Source organism: Phodopus roborovskii, unplaced genomic scaffold, assembly GCF_943737965.1.
Source record: "Phodopus roborovskii unplaced genomic scaffold, PHOROB, whole genome shotgun sequence".
Lineage (NCBI taxonomy): Eukaryota > Metazoa > Chordata > Mammalia > Rodentia > Cricetidae > Phodopus > Phodopus roborovskii.
In genome coordinates, this window is record NW_026126433.1 from 3,257,650 (window position 1) to 3,276,404 (window position 18,755).

The 18,755-nt window shown below is 38.0% G+C and overlaps 1 pseudogene; it reads left to right on the forward strand.

Annotated features, from left to right (window-relative positions):
- Window positions 1–3,492: 3,492 nt before the first annotated feature.
- LOC127223192 (nucleophosmin-like) lies at window positions 3,493–4,507 on the forward strand (annotated as a pseudogene).
- Window positions 4,508–18,755: the final 14,248 nt, after the last annotated feature.

An 18,755-nucleotide genomic window follows, 5' to 3' on the forward strand; every position in this document is an offset into this window, starting at 1 on the left:
GAAGTTGAAGAATTTCAGGTACCCAATGTGGATCACATACCATCTCTACCACTTATTTGCTACATATTCTAGGTAAGTCACCTCTGTTTTGTAGGCCTGAGATTTTTCATCTAGTTATATTATACCTTTTACATATAATATATAATAATGCAATGTGTATTATATAATTGATAACATCTTTTGAAGTGTTTATTTAGGGAAGTGAAATTAAATGGGAAAAACTGACTAGTATGTAGACCTGGTGATTTGGGGCTAAATTCGAACTACTGATGCTTACTAGATTTAACATGTTGTTACTAGTCTTGAAGAACAGCAGGCTTTTTTGTTTTAAGTTTTGATTAGCTGGAGTTTGTTGTTATTCTGAACTTCAAACTCTCGCAAGCAATATTAATATACAAATGGTTTTAATTACTTGAGCAAGTAGATGTATAAATCAACCAAACTCCTAGTTGGATCATTAATAGAAGGGGGAATATGTGAACATTTTTCTTGTCAAATCTCTAAGTTGGGCAAGTTATCATGTACAGTGCAGAAGTTATGATGGTGTCAGCACTGGTATTGAGTTATGCCTTATGTTTGCACGAGTAATAAACCACAATTGCTTCAAGGAAGTAGAACAAGATGCACAGTAGTGTAATTCTCTTATTCATTGTCAGAAAAAAATGTGTATATATCACTTGTATTTAAATAACTCTTTTGCTCATACTTGTGACAGATGTAACATAAACCCTTTCTTAAAGAAAAAAAAATAGACAAAGCTGGTGCATAGGGCATAGAAAGAAGTCCAGAAAAGAAACTATTTTGCTCTTGGTACAAGAACTAACTGTTGGGAAATTTAATTACTTGTCCCTTACAGGTCTCCTCCCACCCAGCTGTAGAACTCCCATGCTCTCAAGGTTGATCAAACAAGGTTGTTCTCATAGCTTTCCTGTGTGCATGATTTCCTCCAATGCTTAGCCAATCCCCTGGCTTGGGTATATAAGCCCATTACTCTCTGTAATAAAAGGCAGCAGCTTCCTCTTCACTTCTTGTGGTGGTCTGTTAAGTGTTTCAATCCTGACACCCTCTGCCAGCTCGGTACTCTGGCCTTGCGTGTGTGGCAACTAACTACATACAATAATAGCCCATTACATCTCAGCACAGGCTAGCTCGCTATGTATGTTGTCTAAGCCTTCCTTACATGTCTTTGGATAATGTGCTCATTTCTCAAACATAATTCTATTGGTTGTCTAACACCAGCAGATAACATTATACAGAGTGAGCAGGTTATACTAAGAAATATGTGTGTATAAACAAATATGGATGTAACAACAATTAATGTAAAAAGAGGCCATGACTTAGAAAGAGAGAAAGGAGGGGGCATATGGAAGGGCTTAAAGGGTGAACTCACAGCCCATGTTTTGGGGCTTCAGGTGGATCTAGCCAACTAGTCCAGTCCATACCTGAGATGGGGAATGTGTATTGAGAAAAAGAATAAACAGGAACCATCAGGTAGAGTCGGAAGGTTATCCAGTGAATACTGAATCTGCCGATGTTTATTGTTAACAGTTTTTTTATACCCCCATCAAAAGAAGGGGAGAAGGCAAAAGACTTCCCTATCATGATACAAGAGTAATTACCTTCTCAATACTCAAAACATCAAGTAACTGTCTCCTGAGTTAGGTGTTCTGTTGTTTGGGTAGGATGTGCAGGGACCACATCCTATGCTAAGCATCCTGTTGCATTCACATCTTAGGCCAGACATCCCATTGTCAAGGTGAGATACACAATAGCCACCTCTTAGGCCACACATTTTGCAGTTTGACCTTAAAGGAGCAACAACAGGTTAAAAACTCTCTGACCTTAAGTCAAAATGAACTGGAGTCCATTCTGTGGATTCCCACAGGGAGGAAAGGGAAGGGGGAAATTATGTTATTATTTCAAAAATAAAAGAACAATTATAGAAACAATATTATGCTTTGTAAGAGGTTCTTATTTTTTATACCTCTAGCTCTATTTCTCCAAGTGGCTAAGAAGAAAGCAAAACCCCTCACTCATGCTCAAGTAATCTCAAAATATGTTAATAACTCATCTGTTTAGAAGTGCCAAATGCATATTAAGGATGTCTCCCCCTCTTCATACTTGTTCTAAAGAACTTGTCTTAATAGAATTTATTCTTCACCACATGGCTCGAGATCGATAGTCAACTGAAGCCCTTCATCACATTTAATCTTACAGATCAGGGTGGGGATTTATAAGATGGAAATGAGCCACAGGGGAAAGAAATTGGTGCTAAAGATGCTGGTTAGGGACATTTTGTGTGTCAGTTAGTTCCCCTTTGTTGTTTTTTCTTTGTTCTCATTTGCTGAGACTGGGAATTGAACTGAGGGCCTCCTGCATGCAAGCAAGTGTTCCACCACTGAGCTACAACCCATGTCCTTGGTTTTCTAAAGGATTTTATCGATTTTTTTTTTCTACTGCCTAGTGTTGTCTAGGTTACCAAGATCAAGAATGAGACATTAAAAAAAAGCTGAAAATATAATGTGCCAACCATTAAAACAGCTGAAAATATAATGTGCCAACCATTTACAAGTTTGAGCAGTGCTAACAGCAGACATTTGTGCTTGTCCAGGACTTTGATGAGCTGTGATAGCACAATCTCTGCTCTGCAGATTGAGAGTGTGGAAGAACTTTCTGTCACCAAGCACATTTGGAGATAGGCTTCTCCACCAGTGGCCCTGGCTAGACACATTTTCCTAGTGAAGATAAAGTCAAACTCCCTTACCCTTCCTCTTACTCTTTTCCTCTTGGATTTTGTTCTCTCCTATCTCCTCTGTTCACCTAGAAAATGTAAATGGACTAACCGGGCATGTGTAATCACAGGTCATTTGTCAATGTAACTATGACAAAGAGACTAAAGTTGGGCAAAATGAGAGTTTGGATTTAAAATAAATATAGAGATATATGTAAAAGAAAATGTATAAACTTGTTTTTTACTACAATAATCTGGTGGGCAGAAAACAGTTCCCTGTCCCATCCATGAAGAATTCCATATCCTAATCCCTAGAACCTGTGAATGTGTGAAGGCAGGTGGCAAAGGGAGAAGGAAGGTTACAGTTACAATTAAAGCTGGTAGCAGGGTGAAATTATCCTTGATTATCTGCCTATCTGCGTGGACCCCTGTACTTGCAAGTGTGTGAGTGTGTGTGTGTGTGTGTGTGTGTGTGTGTGTGTGTGTGTGTGTTCATCCATGTATGGACAGATAGATATGTGTGTATAGAGACCATTAGAATGTGTTGTCCCTCAGCAATCCTTCACCTAGTTTTTGTCTCCCCCTCCCAGGTTATCTGCATTGAGATGTTAACAGGAGTGTGGGGGACTCTATGCGACAAAAGGGAGTACTCAAACTCAGAAGAGGGAAATGGAAAACAAGACATGAGAGAACTGGTAGCTTCTGATGTGATTCTATCCTGAGTGTCAGTTCTGAGGAGCAGCAGTGCAGGCCTCCACCTCATGGAAGAATGGATGGACATGGACACCAGCCCTCTGAGGCCTCTGAACTAAAAGCTGACAAAGATGATCACTTTAAGGTGGTTAGTGATGAGAATGCACACCAGTTGTCACTAAGAACAGTTATTTTACAGGCAAAAGATGAAATACACACCGTAGAGGCAGAAGCAATGAACTATGAAGTAACACTGGCAGCAAACATTTGAAAATGTTTGTACAACCAGCAGTTTCCCTTGGGGACTTTGAAATTATACCTACCACCTGTGGTCTTATGGTTGAGCTGTGGTTCAGGGCCTGTGTGCATTAGTGGACAGCATCTAGTAGCTGTAGAGGAAGATGCAGAGTCGAGTCAGAAGATGAAGATGTGAAACTTTTTTTTTCTCCTCTTTTTTTATTTTTTTTAATTTGCTTTATATAACAAAGTCCAATTAAATGAAAACAAACATTTATACACAATATTTGGGAATTTGGGCGTTGTTCTTTCCAAACTACTTCCTGCTGGTAAGGGGCACTGTCATGGGGGATTTGAAGAAGATTCAGAAATCCTGGCTGTAGTCTGTAAGGCTACTTTGTCTAGCTGTTTTGAATGTAGGATCACCTTGTACTCTGTTTCAGGTGGTCTGGTGTGATCAAACCACATTAGTCTGGAAGGAATCCACATCTTTTCAATATATCGGGCAATCAATCTGCTCCTGGAGATTGTAACAAGGTTCCACAGAAAAAAGCAAACATTGATGAAGATGATGTGGATGATGAAGGTAATGATGAAGATGGTGATTTTGATGATGAAGAAACTGAAGAAAAAGTTCCAGTGAAGAAATCTGTAAGAGATGCCCCAGGCAAAAATACACAAAAATCAAACCAAAATGGAAAAGACTTAAAACCATCAGCACTAAGATCAAAAGCTCAAGAGTCCTTCAGGAAACAGGAAAAGATTCCTAAAACCCCCAAGGGACCTAGATCTGTAGAAGACATTAAGGCAAAAATGCAAGCAAGTATATACAAAAAAGCATACTGAATATTCCTGGGCACTACTGGTAAATTAAGCCCAAAGATGGGGAAAGAGGGAAAGGAGAAACAAATACAATCCACACTGAGTATAGTCAACAATCCAGACTGAAGTCTTCTATTTCAACCTCAATCCCCTTTCCCCTCCCATTTTCCTCCCCCTTGCTTGCTTTCCTGAAGCATTTTTTCACTCTTGTGATATAGAGGATATTACTGCTTCCTACACTTATGCATTGGCCTCGTCTCTGACAATGTTTTAATACCTTTGTATCCTTAGCTACTCAATAAATTTTTGAATAAAGCAAAAAAAAAAAAAAAAAATTGGTAGATAGCCTGCTGGAAACTGTGCCCCCCCCCCCAGGGTAGGTTGTGATTACAAACTTAGTCTTGGCCGGAAAAGATCATTTATTGGCTCACCAGTATAAAAGGAAGCAATGTTTATAAAATTCAAAACCACAGTGTTAAGACACAGAAACTAAACTATTAGTATTTAAAGCAGTTGTAGTTTATTTAAGAGTACTTGGCCTTTTGAAAGTAAATGTCCGACTATGATTCAGATTTTAAATGTGCAATCAAGCGACTGGTTTAAGATGATTATTTTTAAATTAAAAGTTTAATTTATTGAATTGGAAACTTTGGGTAACCATTGTACTTGCAGGGAGTTGAAAATAATGAATTAATATAACTACCATGAAGAACAGCTTAAGGTATTTAATTAATCACATCTATACCTTTGATCAAATATTTAATCCATGGCTTTTTAGAAAAGTGACAGGCTTATATGGCATATGTTGCTAATTTAAAATCTTAAAGAAGTTACAATACTTTTTATTGAGATAAGATGTTGCTATGGAGTACAGGCTATCCCAGAAATAAGCCCATGCTGACCTCAAATTATCTGTCCTCTTGATTCAGCCTTTGGAAGATTATAGATGTGAACTAGTACACTTCACTTTTTAGATCTATGATAAATTAAATGTACATTTATTAAGCAAATTAAACCACCAATATAGTTAGCTTTGTACAAAAGTTTACCCCATGAAAAATTCCACCTTTAATGCTATTGATCCTTAGAGCAGGAGATTCTAAGAATGGATATCTTCCTTTCAGTGGGCTGGTTCCCAGACGTTTTAAAATTTTCACATCATTGGAACAGATCCAGTCAACAGGCTCATACTGATTACGTCTCAGACATCACCTGATTGTTCTCCTGTTCTTTTGATTCCTTGATAATTTCCTGTGTGGGATGGTTTTATGTCAACTTGACATAAGCTAACATCATCTGAGAGGAGGGAACCTCAATTGAGAAAATGCCTCCATATGATCAGGCTGCAGGCAAGCCTGTAGGGCATATTTTTAATTAGTGATTGATGGGAGAAGGCTCAGCACATTGTGGGCGGTGCTATCCCTGGGCTGGTGGGTTCTCAGTTCTATAAGAAAGCAGGATGAGGAGGCCATGAGGAGCAAGACAGAACGCAGTGCCCCGCCAGTGCCTCCAGGTTCCAGCTCTGCTTGAGCTCTTCCTTGACTTCCTTCAGATGAACTGTGTTGTAGAAGTGTAAGCCAAACATATTCTTTCCTCCCCAACTTGTTTTTGGTCATGGTAATTCATCATAGAAATAATAACGCTAAGACTCTTTGGACAATGAACCGTTTCCAAATTTTAAATTTCATATGTCCATCTGCTTCTGAAGACAGAGAAACAAGCAATATTCATTTAACAAGAAAACAAAGCCTGCGAGGCTTTTGGCTGAAGGAATGTGAAAAACAAATACTTGATGACAAGATAGGGATTATAATAAAAGTCTGTATGATAACTACAGTGTTCACTAAGAAAGCCATTACAGCAATACAGGTTGGTTTACAGCTCTATTCCCCCAGCCACCTACTGTCACACAAAAGATTAAAAAAGAAAGGAGGAAGGGAAGCAGGTGAGACAGTGCTATGATCATACAGCCTAAAACGGTAGACTTCAAAGCCTCTTGAGAAACCGCTTTTGTAATCCACAGCTTAATTTCCACTAAGCACCAACTGGCAAGATGGGTTCAATGGCTTAAATATTTATTAGAGTGCCTACTAGGAAACATGTAGAAGACGTGTGAGCATTGGCACACATGTGGTAGAACTCTTATTCCCTCCTTTGTTGTAGTTTAATAAATCTTAATGCCAGTGAGCACCTGTTACCTATTTCATGGGCTTTCATTTATTTACTCAATACTCATCTTTTCATTTAATTACTCAGTTTCCATCTGGCAAATATCTGTCATCTCTATGTAAGATTCTGCCTAGAGTTTTAGGGGCAGATTTCGATTTGTGGTGCTAGAATTGGAGCTAGAAGGATTCAGTTGGCTGGCTTCTCCAGCATCTTTCAGCTATAGCCTTGGTCTTGCCTGCTTCCATAGACCTCCTTAACAAGGAGAGGGAGGAGCTTGGGAACTGAGAGCATGCTGTGGGACATAAGTTTGGGTCTATAGATGTCTTTGCTCTCTGTTTGTGTGCCTTGAGCTGTATAGCCAGCATGGGTTTCCTCTCTGGTTGGAGCCACAGCCTACCATTCCAAGATCCACTTCTGTGGTGAATTGCTCCCAGCATTGTTCTACTGTGCCCTCTCTGGTTTATTTTGTCTCTAGAATGTGTTTGTTAAGATGCTGAGGGAATAAAGAAGTTATGCATACTGGAGGCTGGAGCCAGCTGAGTCTAGGCTAATGTACTGCCTAGAGCTAGTGCTCAGCCAAGACCTCAGCAGCATTCCGTAGTATAGAAATGATGGGACAAAGGATGGATTGTTGAGTCTGCTTTTGAACATCCACTAGTCTCAAATATTTTACATTGGTATAGATTTTTGTATATTGATACAAATTTAACATTATTTTTGTTATGTTGTGTATGCTTCTACTTTTGTTTATGATCTTATACTTAGGCAGCTTATTAAAACATGTAAAGTTTTAGTCCTTAAGAGCTATTATTATAAGCAATTTAAGATAATTATGAAATAGATTAATAGTCATCTATAATAGTCAAACTTATAGTCATGTTAGGTATGTTTCCAAGTTAAACAGAGATTTTAAATAGATAGATGGTTTTCAAATACTTCAAAGATCTGCAGAACATGGCATTTTAAATGTTTTAATAACATCAGGCTTTTCATGACAGTGAGATACATCTGCTCCTGGCAGCACCAATTCACTTCCAAAAAGAATGATGGCTTCAAAGAACCTTTGTATAGAGTTGGCTTTTAATGTAGCAAAGCCAGCCTGAGCTTCTACTGCTCACAGCATGCTGTCCACACTAGACAATGGGAACATAAAAGAAAGTGACTGCCAGACTTTGCCAAGACAAGGTAAGACAGTCCTTGAAAATTCCTGCTATACAGAAAAGTCTGTCAGATATTCTAGGCCAGTAGGATGAAAGTGGATGCCCCAACATTGCAGAAGAACCTTGGGTGACTGTCCAGGCAGCCAGCTGTTTCTGTCATTTCTATAGCTTTAAAAGTTGCTTGTTCTGCACTTCCTGTTTACACGGGTAATAATATATCCTTCTTGAATCTCTGATGGAGTTGGAGACTAGATTGTTATAGTTTTCCTTCTCACCAAATTAAAAAAAAAGAAACTCACAAAAGAGATATAAAGTATATTGTAAGGAGTAGGTTTTTTCCGCGTGCCACTGGTCTTGTCCCGCTGCCACACCAGCCCCAATTAACGCACAGAGACTCTGTATTTGATATAATTCTGTTGGCCCGTTACTTGTTTCTTATTGGCTAGCTCTGTCTTAAGTATTAACCCATTTCTATTAATCTACACATTTCCACGTGCTTTCATCTTACCGGGGAATTGGGCCTGCATCTGGTCTCCCCAGTCTCTCCATCTTGACTCCTCCTTACTACTTCCTCTTTCTTTCCTCCTTGTCTCCTAGTCCTGCCTGTCTGGCTTTCCTATTGGCCAACAGTGCTTTAGTCATTAACAAGTATGAGAAACATATTTACAGAATGACATCTCCCATCAGTATATAAAACTGAAAAGACATAAAAGCTTAAATTGTTTATCCAGGAAAATGTTTTGAGGTCTAAAAAGATAGTTTTAGGATGGTAATACAAGTTATGATAGAAAATAATTTAGGTATAACATTTTAAATTCATCAAAGCAAGATAGATAATAGAGCATTTCCTCTGAATGTGCCAAATACAAATGAACTGGACATTGTAAATGTAATCTTGCCTGATAATTGTTCCTATACTATATAGTTTTACTATGTTAGAGTTAAAATCCTTTCCTTTTTATTTAGACTTTTGTCTAAATAAATGTTGTGGAACATTTGTATACTGTGTGAAGATGTATTTGCTGTGATTGGTGTAATGAAAAGCTGAATAGCCAGTACCCAGAAAGGAGGTATATTTTGGATTTCTGGAGAAGGAAAGGAAGAGACGGAGGTATGGAAATGTACAGGATACACCACGAGACATGGAGAGAAACATAAGATGGAAGACAGGTAATGCCATATGATAGAACATTGATTAATATAAATGGTTTAAGTTATAGGAACTAGTTGGGGACAAGCCTAAGCTAAAGGCCGAATTTTCATAATTAATAAGAAATCTTAATTTCATTATTTGGGAGCTGGCTGGTATTACAGAAAGACTTGTTACACTCTGGATCTCATTGCCCTGTCCTATAGAACACCATTTTTACTCCCATAGAGCTATATCATCCAGGCCACATTCCTTTCCTACTCTACTGACAGTTTTTCTTGACTTAGAAATTATGATAGGCTTAGGGGATGTTATGATATAAACAAAAATCAGAAATAAACCATATTATAAAAGAAAAAGACCAGTAAGAGAGAGAAAAACAAAAGGCCCAAACAAAGCAACATGGGATTAAAAAAAAAAAAATCATACCATTGAATTCATTTTGTTTTGGCCATCTTGTGGGCATGGAGTCTGATTTTAAGTGTAATTACATATCCAGTGAGATTCCATTGGAGAAAGTTAAGTTTCCTTTTGAGAAGTGGCTATCAATCAGAAACAGCTTGGCTAGGAATGGGAGCTCTTGCTCACTTCCTCCTTTTTGGGCTGGCTTGGACCTATGCATGCTGTCACAGTCTCTGCCCTGCTGTGTCCATAAGACATTGTTTCCTTGGTATCCACCATCCTCTTTGGCTCTTGCAATCTTTTTGCCTCCCCTTCCACAGTGTTCTCTGAGTCCTTAGGGGAGGATATTGATGAAGACATTTTATTTAGGACTGGATGTTCTAAATTCTCTCATTCCAGTTGGGGATTTCTGTATTAGTTCCATCTACTGAAAGAAGAACCTTTTCTGATGATGGCTGAGTAAGACACTGATATATGGATACAGCAGAATTTCATTATGAGTCGCTTTATTTCTGTGTTCCTTTAGCAGAAGCAGAACAATAGTATGTAGTTTTCCCCTGGGCCCATGGCCTTTCTAGTATCAGAATCTTAGCTACCCAAAACAGGGTCATTAAGGGTCATTGGTTACTCTCACAATGCTTATGCCACTATTGTAAGTATATCTCTCAGGCAGGTCACCATTGTAGATTTTATGGTTTGTAGCTGAGTTAATGATTACATTTGGTAGCTTGTAGAATACCTTCCAGTACCATGGACACCAGCCAGTAGGGGAGAAGACTCTAGATTAAGAGCCAGCATTAGGTATTTTCTTCCCAATAAGGTCTTATCATCAGTTTGTGGAAAACAGATAATGGCTGTTGTGGAATATTATTTTAAGATGTGTTACATTTGTTTATGCTATGGAATGTTTGTTTTAATCATGAAAAGATGTGTTGCATTCTTTTATAATTTTATTTTCTTATTTTACATATCAATCCCAGTTTCCTCTCCCTTCCATCCTCCCATCCTCTCATGCCCTCCACCAACCTTTCCATCCCATCCCCTATTTACTCCCCAGAGAGGGTGAGGACTTCCATGAGGGATTGTCAAAATCAGTCAAGTTATTTGGGGGTAGGGCCTAGGACTTTCCCCATGTCTCTAGGCTAAGGGAGTATCTCTCCATGGAGAATGTGCTCCCGAAATCCATTTCTGCACCAGGGATGCATCCTGGTTCCTCTGTCAGAGATTCCATAGACTGCCCAGGCCTCCTAACTGAGACTCACATTTAGGGTGCCTGGGTCGGTCCTATTCTGCTTTCCCAGCTATCATTCTGAGGTCCATGATCTCCCCCTTGTTCAGGTCAGCTGTTTCTGTGGGTTTCTCCAGCCCGGTCTTGACCCCTTTGCATCATTCCTGCTTTTCTACAACTGGACTCCAGGAGTTTGGCACAGTGTTTAACTGTGGGTGTCTGCTTCTGTTTCCATCAGCTACTGGATGAAGGCTCTAGGATGGCATATAAAGTAGTCATCAACCTCATTATCAGGGAAGAACATTTAAGGTAGCCTCTCCACTATTGCTTAGATTCTTAGTTGGGGTCATCCTTGTAAGTCTCTAGACATTTCCCTAGTGCCAGATTTCTCTTTAAACCTATAATGGCTCTCTCTATTAAGTTATCTTTTTCTTGCTATCCTTTATTCATCCCCAGACTCAATCTTCCTGCTCCCTCATGTTCTCCCATCCATTCCTCTTCTCCCTTTCTCTTTTTCCTCACTCTCCCTCCCCCCATGCTCCCAATTTGCTCAGGAGTTCTTGTCCCTTTCCCTTTCCCCTTCTGTGGGGGACCATGTATGTCTATCTCAGGGTCCTCCTGGTTTCCTAGCTTCTCTGGCAGTGTGGCTTGTAGGCTGGTGATCCTTTGCTCTATGTCTAAAATTCATATATGAGTGAGTACATACCACGTTTATATTTTTGTGACTAGGTTACCTCACTCAGGATGGTTTCTTCTAGTTCCATCCATTTGCCTGTGATTTTCAAGATTCCATTGCCCATCCCCCACTGAGTAATACTCCATTGTGTAAATGTACCACATTTTCTCCATACATTCTTCAGTTGAGGGGCATCTAGGTTGCTTCTAGATTCTGGCTATTACAGACAATGCTGCTATGAACATAGTTGAACAGATGTCCTTGTTGTATGAATGCACATCTTTTGGGTATATGTCTAAGAGTGGAATTACTGGATCTTGTGGTAGACTGATTCCCATTTCCTTGAGGAACCACCATACTGATTTCTGAAGTGGCTGTATGAGTTTGCACTTCCACCAGCATTCTTTTATTGCATTTATTTAATTCTGTAAAACTGTGCTGCTTTGCCTAACTAAAACATGTGATGGTCTAATAAAGAGCTAAGGGCAAATAGGGAGGCAGGAAAAAGGATAAAAAGGGCTGGCAGGTAAAGAGAATAAATAGGAGGAGAAATCTGGGAAGGAAGATGAAAAAGAAGGAGCAAGAAAAGGAGACAGACATAGGGGCCAGGCCCAGCTACATGGCAAGCCATAGAGTAAGAAGTACAGAAAGAGATACAGAAATAGAGAAAGATACAAGCCCAGAGGCAAAAGATAGATGGGATAGCTTAAATTAAAAAAAAAAAAGCTGGCTAGAAACAAGCCAAGCTAAGGTCAGGCACTCATAAAAAAGAATAAATCTCTGTGAATGATTTATTTGGGAGCTGGGTGGTGTGCCCACCAAAAGAGCCAAAAGAGTAAAATAAAAACAAAAACAAAAAAAACAACAACTACTGAGTTTTTGGGGGGTGTCTATGGGAGGCCCTTTGCCTAACAACTCAATTAGATATAACCAATTCCTGGCACTGGAAGTCTCACTTGGTGGTGAAAGATGTCTAGTTGGGGCTTTGTCTCCTTATTACTTGGTGACTACATTTAGTAGACTTTATATGACCATATGATCCCTCAGATGGCCCTTAGTGTTAGTTGTCCCTCCCAGTATTCACTCCTTTTTTCTTCTTCTTCTGTCCTTCTCCCCATTTAATTCTCCCATTCCAGTTTCTTCATAATTACATATTATAGTTGCCCTTCCTTTCTCACTTTATTTTATACCTAACCTCTATGGTTATATGGAGAGTAGCATGACTATTAAAGGCTTAAAAGCTAATGTCCACATATAATACTTCTTTTTGGAGGTCTCAGTTACCTTGTTGAGGATTTTTTTCCCTAGCTCCATTCATTTATCCATGAATAACTGAATAATAGTTCATTATGTAAATTACCACATTTTCATTATCTATTCATCCATTGATGGACATCTAGGCTGCCACTATGAATAGGACAGCAATGAACAAATATGTCTATATTAGAATGTGAAGTCCTTTAGTACATTGTATATACTGGATTTGAGGTAGATCTATTCCCAGCTTCCAAGGAAATTGCCATACTCATTTCCATAGTGGCTATACAAGTTTGCATTCCCACTAATAATGGATGAGTGTTCCTCTTACTCCATATTCTTATCAGCATGAGCTGCCATTTATTTTATTGATATTGGCCATTCTGACTGGTATTAGTAGTTTTGATGTGCTTTCACTGATGACTAAGGATGCTGAACATTTATTTAATTGTTTCTCAGCCATTTGTGTTTCTTCTTTTGAGAACGTCTGTTTAGTTCTGTACCCATTTGTTAATTGAGTTATTTGTTTTCTTGATGCCAAGTTTTTAAGTTCTTTATATATTTTGGGTACCAACCCTCTATCAGATGTGTAATTAGTGAAGACCTTTTCCCATTCTGTAGACTGCTGCTTTGTCTGAATGAGAATGTCCTTTGCCTTACAGAAGCCTTTCAGTTTCATGAGGTCCCGTTTATTAATTTTTGATCTTAATGCCTGTGCTATTGGTGTTCTGTTCAGAAAGTCTTTCCTTCTACCAATGAAAGCAACTAATTTTACCTATGAATATAATTTTCTAATTGACACACATCTATTAACTTAGTCCAAATTGTTAGGTACAGTTAATTGTAGATAAAATAGTTAAATATTAATACTCAAAGAAATGTAAATTGTGAGGTACCATTTTGAATTCTAAAGCTTGAAAAGTGGTGATACAATGCAAAGATATGCACTAAAATTGAAAAAAATGATGCTGTTACCACATTTCTGCAAATCAGTTGGAGGTATTAGGGGCCTTGGACTACTCATATCCTTGAGACAGCAATTCTGTTTCTAGGAGTTTATTCTAAGAAATTATTAAGTATATGTAAAAAGGATGATACATTATAATACAATACTATAATATGGTACAAATAAAGAAATGAAAGCAGTATGAATAACCTTAAAGAAATATTTAAATGAATGACAGTAAAACCATTTTAATGGAAACTAGAAGATCAGGCAATCATATTCATGGCTCTTATGATATAATTTAAGTAAAGAAAAATGAGTTCCAAAGTAATATGTACCACACCATCTTGTGTTAAATCTTTATATATCACAGACCAAACATCCTAAGTCTGTGTTCCTGCAGATTAGCAATGACCTTTACTGAGTGCTTTGATTGTAGGACATGCTAACTTTTAAACTCTGAATTTTCCATTATTATAATTAAAGAAAAGCACCTGAATGATTAACTACATGATTTATGGCAGGCATCCTGAAACTTTTTGGGCTCAGCCATTTCTTTTCTTAAAGTCTCAAAAGAATCTAAGGAGATTTTGCTCATGTGGATTCTGTGTACCTGTAGAACAAAGAAACTAAAATCTTGTGCATGAATTCACCTAAAATAGCACAACCTATTGCATGTTAACATATTTATGAACAGTAAGTTTACTTTTCCAAAGCAGCAGAACTATTAAGTGAGGAAAGTTGAATTGGCCTTCATGTTTGCAAAGATCTTTGGTGTTGAGTTTCACAAAAGAGAGTTGGACACTCACATCTGCTCTGAATCTAACCATTATGGACTTCACTCTCTAGCCTCTGGGTAACTCCAGTGTGAATTCAGGAGAGAATGAGAGTCAAAAGCCCATCATACAACCTGCTGTGGTGGCACATGTTTGTAATCCCAGCACTTGGGAGATAGAGGATCAGGTTAGTCTTTTTTTTTCTTTTCTTTTCTTTTCTTTTCTTTCTTTTTTCTTTTATCTAGATAGGGTTTCTCTGAGCAACAACCTGGCTGTCCCAGAACATGTGAGTCTGGACTTTGTGAGACCATGTGTCAAAAGAAATAAACAAATTGAGAGAGAGAAAGAGAGAGAGAGAGAATAGTTAGAGTAAATCACATGTTTATTATTTTGTAAAAATAATTTTATTTTGGAGAAACACAAAAATTGTTTTGACTTTGTGACCTTTGAGATCTCAGAAATTTCTTGACTTCTCAGGAAAACAATCCAAGATAGAGTGTTGAAAGGGACCAAAAAAGAATATTACTATTATATGCCAAGAAAAATAGCCATAAAAACATGAAGCAGCCTTGAACATTTTGTTTTTGACAGAATAGCTTTATAGTAAGCATTAAAATAAAAAAGCAAGGAAGCAAGAAAAAGGAAGGAAGGAAGGAAGATAGGAAGGAAGGAAGGAATTAGTAGGTTATATGGCTCACTGGGTAAAAGCACTTGCTGCCAACCCTGATCACCATGGTAGAAGATAGATTCTTACACAAGTTGCCTTCTTAGCTCCATATGCACATGTGTACGACACACACACAAAGACACACACACACAATATATGTATGTATGTATATATATGTTTATTTATTTAAGTATATTAAACACACACACACATATATATGTATGTATATATACATATATGGAAAAGGATGAATCTTCAATCTTTATAGAAGGAAACTCCATGGAAAACACTAGAACTTTAAAGAAAAACTTCCTCAACCTCCATAGCTTTGAGATTGACTCAACGGGGGTGACAAGGGAATAAAGAAAGGACAAACACACACAGATGTAGAAAAGCTGGGATTATGTGGGCCATGCTCTTATGGAAACACACCAACAGAAACCTTGAAGTAGTGAGCTTTTATCTCCTGAATCTGAATTGAGGAGTTGAGTCTATTTTATGTAACTGAGCAAGGAGGAAGGTTTAGCCAATTTTGGTTTTCAGGGAGCAGTTCCAAGAGGAGGAAGCTGTAGTTAATATTTTCTACACACATTGTTGGAATCTATATATAGACTGGAGGAAGGCTTTTTTATTTCTAAGGGAATAATGCATCTGGGGTCCTTGACATGGCTGGGCTTCTGTCAACAACACATTTATTCAGGAATTCAACTACATACACCCAAAAATAAAGAATAAAGGATTTTGATTATTATTATTAGCATATTTAATGTTTATTTTGGCTCCAGAAAACCAAAAAAACAAGTATACTCTCATGCCACACACAGCACAAAACATTAGCCATGTGTTGTTAATATATAAAGAATACCCCAGATAATCTCAGAAATTATAGAGACCACATTCTCAGATCACCGTGATGGGAGATGTCTTCTGTATATATGTTCTCTTATTGGTTATTGAATAAAACACTTTTTGGCTAATACAGGCAGGGAGATAGGTGGGACTAGGAGACAAAGAGAATTCTGGGAAAGGTAGGCAGAGAGGGCGCTCAGAGAGACACCATGTAGCCCCCAAAGGAGAAACAGGTCAGGACATTCTCCAGTAAGCCATGATCAGGTGGAAATACATAGGTTAATAGAAATGGGTTAATAATTAAGACAGAGCTAGCCAATAAAAACCCTAGCCATCGGCCAACAGTTTTATATATGTCTGTGAGTGCTTAATTGGGGCTAAATTCCAGCAACATCACAGAACAATAAAATTAAAACAAAACAAAACAAAACAGTATTTTTCTTCCCATATGCCCACTTAGGAAGTACAGTACATATTGTTCCTCAGAATTAATTGAGAGAAAATAAATAGGAAAAAAAAAAAAAACTAACATTTCATTGAGATTGCAAAATTGGATTCCTTACACTAGTATTCTGTGTAGCCACCAGGTTGAAGGTCTGTTCAAGGAAGCTGTGCATTAAGAAACACAGTCAATTTCAAGCCTTTCTGTGGCTGAATGTTTTTGCTCCAATACAGTTAGTGTGAGGTGGTGTGTGGGAACAGTTACGACACAGAGCACTGAGAAATCTTTCATATTTAGAGAAACTGAAGCTAAACTTGTCAAAATTAAATCAGTGACATAATGAAATGTTTAAAAACATGAGATGGAGAGGCAGGGCATGATAGTGTATATATTGTAATATCAATGGTTGGGAAATAGAGGCTGGAGGGTTAGGAGTTCAAAGTCATTATTCATTATACATGGAGTTTGAGGCCAACATGGGCTCTATGAGACCCTGTCTAAAACAAAAGAAAGCAAATAAGTAAAACTACAGATAGATATACCAACATGTCTGTTTTACATTGGAAGGACTAAGCACTAAAAAATAAGGTTTATTCTTATATACTACAAAACGTATGCCCATTTTAGAAGACTCTATGTGGGTGACCAAAATTCATCACGTTACAAGTCAAGGCTCTCTAGAGAAACAGAACTGATTGAATCTATCTATCTATCTATCTATCTATCTATCTATCTATCTATCCATCCATCATCTATCAATTATCTATTATCTATCCATCATTTATCTATATATCATCTATTATATATGTGTGTGTGTGTGTGTGTGTGTGTGTGTGTGTGTGTGTGTGTGTGTATGTGTGTGTGTATCTGCTGTCTACATAAACAGCATTTGTTAGGGTGGCATAGAGACTGTGGTTTGACTATTCTAACAAGGGCTATTTCCCAATGTAAAGTCCAACAATCCAATAGTTGTTGCATCCATAAGGCTACATGCCACAGGTGATGTTCAGTACACATTGGAATTGTGAAGACTTCAGCTCTAATACCAACAAAGGAATGGACTTGCCAGGGAGAATGAGGGCAAGTAGGTGAAGAGCAAGCACTTTCTTTTTCCATGTCCTTTATATAGGCTGCTACCAGAGGGTGTGGTCTGGATTTATGGGGATCCTTTCACTTCAGATGATTCAACCAAGAAATATCCCCCACAGGTATATCCAGCTGCTTGTGCTTTAGTTAATTTCAGGCATGGTCTAGATGAGTACCAAGAACCATCACACTAACTGGAATGTTCTTTAGATTTGCTGGAACAGGGATTGAGTTGGACAATTGAATGTGGTTCAGTGTCCAGGCTGCAGTTGAAAGGTACACCTGGATGCTGGGTAAGATGCCACGTGTTTTGAGGTTTCGGACACAGAAGACATCTAAAGTGCAAATCCATTACCAACTCACATCGAGTGAACCAAAATGTATTTTCTGTCTTAGCCAAATTTCTTCTTAGCTCGTTCTTTGTTTTTTATTTGGAACTCCATACAGTAAATTTGTCATGGATCCTTTAATAAAAATAGTCAAAGAAGTTTTATTGTCTAAAGATAGACATCTTTAAAAGTTAATCAGAAAACAAACTTTTTCGTGTGCACTCCAAACCCCAAGAGTCAGAATGGCTGTATAATTGGCACCATTCCATGATTTCAACAGTCAGGGCCAATTAAGGGGATTTGTCTGTGTTAATTTTTTCAGCAAGGCTGCCTTTTACTCGCCTGAGACATCCCCGGGCTGGAACATGAAGCTGGGTTCTTCTTCGTTGGATTATAAAGTCTGATAAAGAAGGGGAGTGTCTTAATGTGGGGGAAACTTCAGCCCTCCTTGAGAAAGAGTTGGTTACATAATGGCTGCTGATAGTTGTACATATGGGATTCTTTTAATTAAAAGAAAGTTAGTTCATTACCTTCTCTGTGAGACACGAAGGCTGATTCACATGGCAAGAAGATGTGTACATGGAGATAGGTACATTTTAACTTTGTAGTGTATTTAAGTCTGCATGGACGCTGGGTATAAGAGATGAACTTAAGATCCACCTCCATTATCAACCTCCATGCACCTGCTTCCTTCTGAAGGTTTCTCACCATATCCTCTGTGGGGTGTCACAGGACATTAAGGGAAGAATTATCAAGCTTTGTTTTTACATCTGAAACTATCATTAGTTTTGAAGCTAATGGGAAAATGAATGTCTGCTGCTTTAAAAAAAATACTTGTAAAAAAATGGAATGGCTTTGTATAAATTGTTCCACAAAAGAGAATTTCTTTGCATTAATCATTTTTTGGCTTTCTACTTTATTACACCAAAAATCCAAATGAAATCCTCTATAACACACTGTACTTTTGAGTGTAATCTGGAGACTTTAAATTATGATATCACACTGTAAATAACAGATCTCATAAGCAGGAAAATATGCTACCTCTAGTTGTCTCTCTTCTCTAACGGTGCATCACTGTTCGCAAATAGCTCTTTTTCACATGACTTTCAAGGTGGATTTCCTTGAGTCAGTTTCT